Source organism: Equus asinus, chromosome 20 (assembly GCF_041296235.1).
Source record: "Equus asinus isolate D_3611 breed Donkey chromosome 20, EquAss-T2T_v2, whole genome shotgun sequence".
NCBI lineage: Eukaryota > Metazoa > Chordata > Mammalia > Perissodactyla > Equidae > Equus > Equus asinus.
The window spans coordinates 88,106,589-88,117,673 of NC_091809.1; the positions used below are offsets into that span (position 1 = coordinate 88,106,589).

At 39.6% G+C, this 11,085-nt stretch overlaps 1 pseudogene; it reads right to left on the reverse strand.

Annotated features, from left to right (window-relative positions):
• Positions 1 to 7,500: 7,500 nt before the first annotated feature.
• LOC106830159 (hemoglobin subunit epsilon-like) lies at positions 7,501 to 9,025 on the reverse strand (annotated as a pseudogene).
• Positions 9,026 to 11,085: the final 2,060 nt, after the last annotated feature.

Sequence of the window (11,085 nt, forward strand, 5' to 3'; positions counted from 1 at the left end):
CTCTGACTCAGGGACGTTTGCAACTCTGAATGTTGGCGAATAGCCCCCCATCTTTCCAGCAAACCAGACAGTGATTCTGGCAGCTACCTCTAATGCCGGCTTTTCTCTCACCCTCTGTAGACAATCATTTCCCAAGACTTTTTGATTCTTTCTTGCTCATGGCTGTTCCACACTTCCAATTTATTTCCATGCACACTCCTCCCACTGGCATCTGGATGATTATCACATCAATGCTAGATCATCATAACAGATATCTAACAGTTTTCCATTAATTCATCACATATTGAAAAGATATATTTATTGAGGCCACTCATGCCATGCATTGTTTTAAACGCTGGGCATCTTGGATGAACAAAACAGCCTATCTAGTCTCATGATGCTCACATTCTGGTGGAAAAAGGAGACCAACACCAATAATTAAAAAATTAATGAATAAGAATTTCAGATGGTGTCATATGACAGGAAGAAAATGCATCTGATGATATGGTAGCAAGTGACTACAGAAAAATAATATAAAGAGAGATATCCTGAAGAAAGTTACATTTGAAGTGGGACCTTAATAACAAGATGGAGCCAGGCATAAGTAGTTTGTAGAAACAAGTTCCTAGAAGTAGGAAAGACAAGTGCAAAACTCTGACTCTGCAGAGAAAGGAAAAAGAGACAAAAAATAAACTTGGAATTTCGTTTAGAGAAAGGCATTACAAGGTTGGAGAAAATATGTTAAGAGAATAGGAGGAAGCAGAGTTGGAGAGATGGGCCCAGTTCTTATTTGGGTACATGAGAGTAGAGTGAGTGTTTTATTCTAAGGCATGAGAAACCAGCAGGGATTTGTACACCTCACATTAGCATGATCGCTAATCTGCTCAGCACCACAGCCAGGCTAATCTTCCTTACTTTCCTTTCCATCACATTACACTCTTGCCTATAAACCAGTATGAACTTCCAGTCATACAGAAACTCTTACGATCTCTCCTCCCCAGCTACTCAATGCAATTTCTTTCCTTCTCCTTTTGATCTCACAGTGCTACTCCGTTGCTCTGGGCTGGCTTCTGAGCCTCTTCTGGTTCAGTTTACAATGATCTCTCTTCCTTGAAATGCCGTAGCTAATCTGCACACTTAGGCATTGTCTCTCTCGACTGTGTGCAATTATTTAAACATTCCTAGGCAGCTCTCATTGTTTAAACCATAAAGCTCTTTAGTAAAGTCCGGAATCAGTTCTTCAGAGTTGACTTTGAAAGGAGCTATCCCTTGCTCTGCCCTCCAAACACTCCTGTTCTTAATCTATCCTCACAAGGGCTTGTGACAAACCAGCTGCTTTTAGAAGATGTATTCTTATAAGTAGAATGGAATTACAATCCCTACCTGGACCTTACTTCTTAAGATATGGGTTGATTTCCCTCTGTAGAATCCCTATATTGGTACTCTACCTCCATCCAAATCCTTTGCCTTCACTGAAGCCTTCACTCAGGCCCACATAATTTTCTGTTTCCGAGGAGTTCATGTCCCATGACACCTTCTGTCTCCCACCAGAACTCTCCCATGTCTTTGAATTTAACTTGAAGAACTCCCAAGTATATGTTCAACTAAAGTGAATGCCCCAGTTGTATATTCCTTTTATTGCACTGTTGTTTTATTTTCTTGTCAAAATCTGCACTTCATACAAAAATTGAATTAGAAGCTCACACGCACGCAGTCCAACATAAAATCCCTGGGGTTCTCACGTACTTAATAGCACATGAGAAAAGTAGAACTGAAGACAATTATAGAAGAATTCTTAACAGAACATTATTATTATTATTACTATTGATATTATTATTAATTGAAAAATAAATCTGTTCCTGGTGACTCTACACTGTGAGCAAGGGCTTCAGTGATACTTGTGGGCCAGGATATTAGCCAATCCAGTCACCATCTTCTGCCAGGCAGTCTAACCTGGTGAGTGAATTTCATCTCAAAATGATTTGTCAAGACAATCATTAATATATTTTTCAGAAGCTGTAGAGCTGGAAACAGATAATAGATTTGTACAATGAGCAGAGAGCTCCAGACTGGCCTCCAGGTGTCTGGCCACCCAACTCCTATTTAGAATCAAGCTGAGGTCAACTTTCCTCAAAGTCTGGAGTCTTGTCTAGTCACTAAACACTGCTAATTTGTTCCCCTTGCTGGAGTAATGCTTAGTCATGATTTCACTCTTTCTATTTTCTTCCTACCACCAACACCATATTTTATGTCCCGAAAAACAAAACCTCATAGCTTTCTTTCCATATCCCTTCCAGGCCACATAGTCTAGCTGTTTCTCTTCCTCAGAGACACTTTTCCCCACTTCTGGATTTTTAGGAGGTAAGTTTGAAATAGGTCACTAGAAGCAAGTTTGTAGAAATTCCCAGCCAATATATAAATAGCCTTAGCAATATATTTTGAACTCTAGGTCCCTTCTTTATACAGAGCCAACATATGCCTGCATAGATATATCTCCTTCACCATTTTTTCTATGCCTCCAGGAAGGAAAAAGTGAAAAATAAAAAGTAAAGGCAAACTTTCTTCCATACAATGACAATTACCACAAGACATTTTTCCTCACTTCTGTATAAGTCTCTTCTGAAAGCCAGTAGAGTGCAAACAAGTTTCTCTAGACTTCTAGAAGCACTCCTTAGGCCCTAATACATTACCACTTGATCTTAGTTCAGTGCTCTAGAGTTGCTTTCCTCCCAACTCAAGTGTTTTCAAATACTTCACCTCCCACAGCTGTCCTTGGTTATAGTCAGATCAGTGCTCAGTTGTCTAAGTTGTCCTAATGCTAAAAGTAAGAGGGGATGAGTGTCTTCTGGTTTCACCCCGAAGTTCTCAAGATCTACTTGCAGCATTTCAAAGTGCAGCTCACTCAGTTGGACAAAGGTGCCGTTGAGATCATCCAGGTTCCTTACAGCTTTTCCTAAGAAAGTCAACATCTTCTTGCCATGAAACTTCACTGGGAGTTTCTCATGATAGCAGAGGCAAAGGAATGTTACTAAAGTTGTCAAAGAACCGGTGTATCCTAGAATAGAGACCATGTGATGGGATTATAGCAGATATGAAGTTAGAGCTCATCACAGGACCTGAGAACTGACCTGGACTACTGCCGGGGTCATCTTCCTTCCCTTCTTCCTCTGTCCTGGCCCCAAGAACGTATCTGTTCAGGGCCTAGTCTCCAACCTCTCCCATATTCTCTTGACCCCACAGGCTTGTGATTATATCCTTCTCTTCAGCTTTAATGTGAACTATGGTGTCTGCTCTGGGAGCTTGCTGGTAATCCCAGATGTGTCAAAAATAGGTATTTCCTGCTGCTGGAGTGTGTGGTCTTTTTTTCGTTATCACTGAGTCACTGACCCCTTGCTTTGCCTGATTTTGTGAGGCTATTGATCAAGGCTGGACTCTGAATACTGTTGTGGTATTTAGACAGAGAACTGTTACTATGGTAATTTGCGTCTGTGATAGTGTCTTGGAGACCCCTTGATGAATATGTGTTTTTATACCATTTCCCTGTTCAACTCAATTATGCAAAATTTCCCTATTCTCTCTGTTTTTTAGCTACTCTCCCTCTCCACCACACCATGGGAAACTAGTACTTTTTGCCAACCTTCCTTACAATTCTTGTCACTATCTCCAGATGTGCTTTTAGATTTAAGCTGATCCAAGGGTAGGAATCTGGAAAATCCAGAGATTGAGGGTTTCTTGGTTACCACTACAGAAACTATGATAGATTCCAAATAGGTCTCATTCAGTTAGGAGTGATTTCCATGGAGAAGTGATAAACTGATCTGTGAATAGACTTCTCTGTGGGTCAAATTTTGCCCATGATCCCTTTGGTTCACAATAACCTGGGAGAAATGAATCCCATAAAAAAAAATCAGCTTAAGCACAGGAATAGAGTAGTATTAGGCAATAAAATATAGGAGACTGGACAGTTGTCTCATTATCTATGTGCCTTTGTAAAGCAAACCATGTCTGCTTGTCTGGAAAAAGTTGTTTACCTCTGCATTTGTGTCTACCACAGGCTATGAGTATTTCCCACTGCGCCAGTGTGTGTTCTGCCTGGTGCCCCAGGGTTTTGGCGTGGTGTAGCACTTCCATCTTAGTGAAGACAATGGTAGAAAGCTCCTGGTGGGTAGTGTGGACTTGAAAGAGGTATGTCTGATAAATGCTGGGTCCGCTTTTCAGCTGGTCTTAGTCCAAGAACTAACATCAGGAGGCATTTCCTTTGCTTTCTCTTGGGTGCTTGAAAAACAACTCTAAAGGGGCAGAGGTTCTATATTCTTTTACTAATTGTCTACACACTGTCGCAGCTGGGCCATCACTGCACCATAGATAACTTTATCTCTAATTCACTACAGTTTTTGACAGGACACACTTCCAATGTAAGAGAGTCAGATTCATACTTTTTTTTCCTCTAAGAGTGATGCATGATCTCAGATGTTATCTGATCAGGAGTTCTGAAGTTTCAGAAATCTGATTTGATAATTTGCCCCTGAGACTAGATACTTGCAGATCAAATAAAAATGCAGGTTAAGAAGTTACCCATGTAACAACTGCTTTTCTCTTTGCTTTCAAGGCAACGTTTTGCAGAGGCTTATCCCTCCTTGTCAGAAGTTCTTCCGCACTTCCGTTCTTCTCATGTCCCTCCTTTTGACATTGTCTAAATTCTCACCTATAAAGTTGATTCCTCACAAAAGTCAAATAAGATGTTTTCAAATATTCTTTCAACAAATATATTGAGTTACTATAAAGCATCAATTGTTCTATGTACTGGTGATTTAAGATAAACAATTCAGAAAAGGAAGCCTCTCACAGGGGACTATATTCTATAGTGTAAGAGATACATAGAAATAATAAGTAAATCAATCAGCAAAATAATTTCATGTATTATTATTTGGTATGAAGAAAATAAATATCTTGATGTGTGCGGGACACAACTATGTAAGCAATGATCTCTTTAAGGGGGTAATATTTGAACTGGAGCCATAATGACATGAAGATGTCTGCTATGGGAAGATATTAAGAAAAAAGTTTCTGGAAGTTGGAATAGCAAATGTAATACTCTAAGGCAGGAAAGCACACATATTTACACACACACACACACAACACGTACATATACATATGTATACTTAGTATGTTAGAGAGATAAATAGTATGTTAATCAGGTTGATATGTAAATAGTAAAGAAGAGAATGGCCAGAGATGATGTTAAAGAAGTAGCACCTGCTTAGTCTCTTTAAGATCATTTCAGAGGTGAGAAGCGAGAAGCTATTAGAGAATTTTAATCATGATAATGAAACCATTTATACTCCATTTGTACTCTTGTCTAGATGAATATTGCAAGAATATCTTGTTCATTACTAAACACTTTTTCTCAAGTGGCTTTATAGACTATTGATAAATATTAAATCCTATGCAAATATTAAATACCCTAGGCCTGAAGGCCTGTGTGTGTCTAAGATGTCTACAGCTAACCCATGAGGGTAGCATAAAAGAAAGGTATATGGAGGTGAGAGATTGCTCAGGTGTGAAAAGAGTAATAAATAACACAGGCAAAGAAGGCATCTTGCTTTCTTTTAATTTAGAAAATAGATTGATGTCTAAAATAAGCAGGGAATAGGACAAATACGGGATTTGAAGACGTTGGACACCATAATTGCTTACAGGAGGAGCTCTATTAATGTATGTTAAGTGGGTGAGTGAATGGATGCTAATTGTACACAAGTAACTCCTATTTATTCTGCCTAGTGAGTTAGTAATCATTGAGTGACTCATGAAAATGTTAAAGAAACTCCAGACACTGTTGAATTGTAGCAGTCATTGTCCTATGTGCTCCCATCCAAGAATGTAATATTAGAACTCTTTGTGGTGGACACATATGGGAAAGATTCTGAGGAAAACATTTTAGTTCTTAAGATCAGTGGAATGGGCATAGAAGTGAGATGAAGTCTTCTTAAAACTTATCAACTATTTCTTGAGTTAATTCGAGTATTCCAGAGACTTCTTAAATGCCCTGGAGTTTGAAATGATTGCCACAAAAGTGGCTGTCCTCATTTCCAGCTCCAACGCTGGGACGTCTAGGCATTTTTTACTCTGTCAATAGATTTCCTTCTTCTTACTCAGCAGAGAAAAAACCTGGCTACCATCTGTGACTTCCTCACTAACTATCAATCAGTTTACAAGTCTTGCTGAATCTTTGCCCTAACTGTCCTTTTCTAAAGATTTTTTAAAAGCTTAGTCCCACTGCTCTTGTCAAAGTCTAGTCCTTTACCCAATCTCTTCTTTATAATCACAGCAAGCTCCTGGTCCCATACCCAAGGCTAGACTCTATCTTCTCAGACCAGTTATGCACCAAAACGTGTCAGTTTTCCTAAAATTCTTTATTCATGTTCTTTCTCCTGTACAATAATTTTGACTTGTTCCTATTGCATATAACACTAACATCCTTCCCTTTATAACCTGGTCTCTCCAACTGCTTTCCAAATTGGTGATACCATTCTTCTGTTTTTAAAGGACTGGTCTCTTCTTTTCCATCTGGGTCTGGTATGCTGATTCCTGAAATTCAGGCTTTGAATTTGACGTTTCCTCACAAAATGTCCTTTTATTGCCAATAAAGCTAAATTGGTTTCAATAATGATAGCTATACTTATAACTAAATATAAAATGAAAACACTATCATTAGGAGTACGTGTATACATGTATATAGGTACAGTATATATAAAATATAAATACTACCATTAAAAGACAGAAATTATTTGGAAAATAAATTATCTATATTTAGAGAGGGAGAAGAGAGCTTATTGTGTTCCAGGTGGTGTAGTAAAGATCTTACATGTATTAATTTATTTACTTCTCACAAAATGATCTTTGACAAACGGGCTATGGGAATGAGGGCTTAAGGTATTTAGTAATATATCTCTGGTCATAGAGTCACCATGTGATGCTCAGATTCAAATCAAGGAAGTGGTTTCATATATCTTAGAGATGGCTCCCCATTAGTGCAATTGACAACACTGGGGAAAGGCCAGGCAAGCGTCCATGACTTGTAATCTGGGAAACCCATTTCACCCCAGTATAGCTGATCAAAAACTGTTTCTTACATTAAATAAAATTAACTATAACCTCAAACTGAGCTCTACCCTTAGTTTATACAGATAAAAATCTATATAGAACCCGTACTTTGAGTCAACATATCCTACCTCACCATCAACAAGGCTCTTACAGCTGTCATGAGTCCCTCCATTCTCAGAATTTCTTCAAAGACATGGTTGCACTGACCCTGTTGAAGCTACTCACAAGCTTTGCATTGTCTTATTCAATCTCACAAGAATCTCTTTTTTGTCCTGTTCATACACCCCTTCTCCAAAGCCCTCAGTGCTCATGGTGTTCTTTCTTTCTTTTGAGTAGACACAAAAGATGAAGGCAGAGGTAACAAGACAAGAACATTTCCTAAAGAACAGAGTTAATCTTATTTTTATCATTTAGAAGTTAAGTCCAGAGGCAGGGGACTGTCCCTCCATCTTGAGGGACTTTTAGGACACAGGGCCCTCCAATAGGCACCAGCATAGTTGGGCAGAGAACTCGGTGGTACTTGCGGGGGGCCAGAGCATTAGCTACACCTGTGGTCAGCTTCTCCCAGGCAGCCTGCATTTGTGGGATAAATTCCTTGCTGAAGTGGATTGCCAAGACAATCAATATCATGTTGCCTAGGAGCTGGAGAGAGAGTAGGGATAAACAGTAAACAGAATATGGTGAACAAAGGGCCTCAAGCTGGCCTGAGCAAAGAGATATAAGGCACATTTTCTTCCTGATCAAAGTTTGAGCAATGTTCAGGGCCACATGTCTGCAAAAGGATATCATTATGGGCTTGATATTAACCTTAATATGACACCAAGCCCTGTCTCTCCTATCGTGTTCTGTTCTCTTCTTTGCCCTACCAACTCATGACCCCAGAACATTGTTATGGATTGTTTTCTGTTTATCTTTTCCAAACGTAAGACCATAATATGACCAGGGCCTTGTGGAATAGTATATATCCCAGTCATTACATGCATACAATTTTCCTGAACGCTCATGTGAAAAAGAACCCTGCGTGATGTGTAAAAGGGCACGTTATCATTGCTCAGGGGAAAAAATCCTCTTTAAAAACTTGTCCTTACTTTGTCCTGGTTGGTCTTGTTCTAAATTCCAGAATTATGCCACAAGGTGTGCATCAATTTTAGCAGAAATTTTTAGTTACCAAAGGCAAGATGTTCTTCTCTCTCCCCAAACTTAACATTCCCCGGGCCACTTAGCTCAGTTTCAGCCGACACTCTTCACAAGATGTTTTTCAGAAATATCAAATGCAAGTGGCCTTTCACTACCCTTGATTTATGTTCTGTATAATCTTAGCTATGGCATTTACAACAATAAAATTCTCAAAATCAATCCCATCACCAAAATATATCCCACAGCTAACCCCTACTTCACAATAGGTAACTGCCTCTATTATCAAAAGTAACCATGGTACAGAAACCTAGGGTGAAAGAACAAAGCACAAGCTCACCTAGAACTCCGTCTGAAGTTCTCAGGATCCACATGCAGCTTGCCACAGTGCAGCTCACTGAGCTGAGCAAAGGTGCCCTTGGGGTCATCCATGTGCTTAACACCACTTCCAAAGGAGGTTAGCTCCTTCTTGCCATGAGCCTTAATCCTGGGGTTGCCCATTATTGCAGAGTGAGAGGATAAGCTGCCAAAATTGTCAAAGAAACTCTGAGTCAACGAGTAGATGACCAGGAACCTATGAGATTATCACAATTACAGACCAGATGGGAAGTCAGTATGTAAGAAACCTGTGAGTATATAAGAAACCTGACCAATCCCTCTTTCAGCAACACTTCTTTCTTTTGTTTTTGCCCCCTGCCCTGGCTTCCAGCGGCTACCTTCCCAGGATTTCACCTCAGACTGCCTCCATGTTCACCTTGGCACTCAGGCAAGCAACAGCAGCCATCTCCTCTGCAATAAAATGCACCATGGTGTCTGGGAGCTTTCTGGCAATCACAGATGAGCCAGAAACAAGTCTGTGCTGTTTCTTCTTTGTGTGGTCTTTTATTCTTCATCTCTGGCGCCCATCTCTTGCTTCTCCCAATGAAATGAGACTATCGGTCAAGAGTGGGTAGTCACCACCGTGTGTGGAGTTTTGACAAAGTATAGTCTGGAAGATGGGCATTTGTGTCTCTGATACTGTTGGGCAGCTCTCTCAGAAAGACTCTACTGTTCGTGCTCAATTTGAACCTTCACTTCTTTCTTTTCTTTGCTCGTATACCTCATTCTCCCCCCTCCATCTAGTATGCAATTTACATCTCAAGGTTCCAACCACCACTATCTTGCAACGACATGAAGGCTGATGATGAGGCATAGATTAGAACTTAAAAGGGTAGAAATTATGAATGTCTTGGGCATTTGGTGAAGAGTTGTGAAAATTTGTTGTTCAGCCAGTCTTCATATCAAAGAAGCCACAGCCCTTCTTGGTTCCCAATTCTCTTGAGATTACATTGGGTGCATAATTTAATGCTTTTTATAGTAGAAATAAATATTTCTATTCAACATCAAAAGGAAGCAGGATAAGAAAAACTAGGTAAGTTAAGGCAGAATTGAATGTTACTCCCATATTTTTTAATCCATTTAATAGTCAGTGTATTTATTTGGGAAAAAGATATTTCTTCTGAGTCATTGGACAATAGTCTGTGGCAGATTCCATGTATCCACCAATTTGTGTCAGAAAATAGAGTTGTTTAGGTGTAGGAGGAGAAGGGTGCTCATATGTTCAATACAGAGAGTAGTTGAGTAGTAGATTATTTCATGGCATGGGCTGCAGATTAAGGAAGTTATCTCTGGTGTGTGCTGGATGTACACTCCCCTGCTGTGTTTCATTTTTCCTCATATCTAACAGGCAGAGACAATCTTCATCGACGGTATTCCACACACACTGCTCCTGTAACTTAAAGTTCTTTGGTCTCATGCATCTCAAACAAGCATTTATGGGACTAGACAGGGCACACTTCCAGTGGGAGAGGGAATCATTTATTTATTTTTTTCTCTTAGTCCATCACTCCTGAATTTAGAGCTCCAGGAAACTGGTTTGTTGGTTTCTCTTCTGGCATAAATCCTTAAAAAATGACATTTAAGAATGTACCACCATGTGTACTTATGGGGTACTCTAAAACCTAAAGAGCTCATCCCAATAGATGCGAGCTGAATTTCTGCTATGAGAGAAGTAATGCTTTCAGTCTACCACACTTGATATAGTTGAGGGGCTGTTATCAGTTCTTGGGGAAATGGGGAAGATTTAATGTGAAAAAGGGATGACATTTGAGGCCAAGCCGAGAAGATTCTCTTTAAGAGATCGATGAAATGAAGGCAACGAGGGGGCAATTTCAAGCACAGCCAGAAAACCCACTGAGACCTTGCCAAATTGTCAGGCCTGAGCTTTGGAAATCTGGCTTGATTATTTGCCCTTGTGGCCAGACCTGAAGATCACATTAAAAAGCAGATTAAGAAGTTTTTGTGTATTTTATTACAGGGTGCCTCTATCTTTAAACTAGTTTATCCTCTAACTTATCAGGTTGCCTGAAATTATAATAGTATAGATGACATCCTTTCAGTTTCATGATCTCATGTAAAGCCTATGTATGTTCATTGATAGGGATGAGTAAAAGTGAAGGAGAATGAGATTCATCAATACATCAGTTTTCATTTTCTACTTATAGCTATAATAATTTGTGACCTCACAACATAAGGGTACGTAGGGCACATTTTTACCGGTATGAAGGTGTAGGGTAAAGAGGCTGAGGGGAACCCAAGTTAGAAACTTTATAATAGGAGGCCTGTGAGGCGAGTGTACAGACATCTTTGACTACATTTGATAATCTTATTGGGTTTATAGAACTTGACCTTGGAGAATGACTCAGAAGCTGGTTCCCAAGCCTCTGAATACCTCACCAAGTGAGTGAGTCTTAATTACTCCTCCTCAGACTAATGGATTTCTATGACGCCTCTTGTCTGCAAACAACCTCTCCACTTTTCCAGAAATGC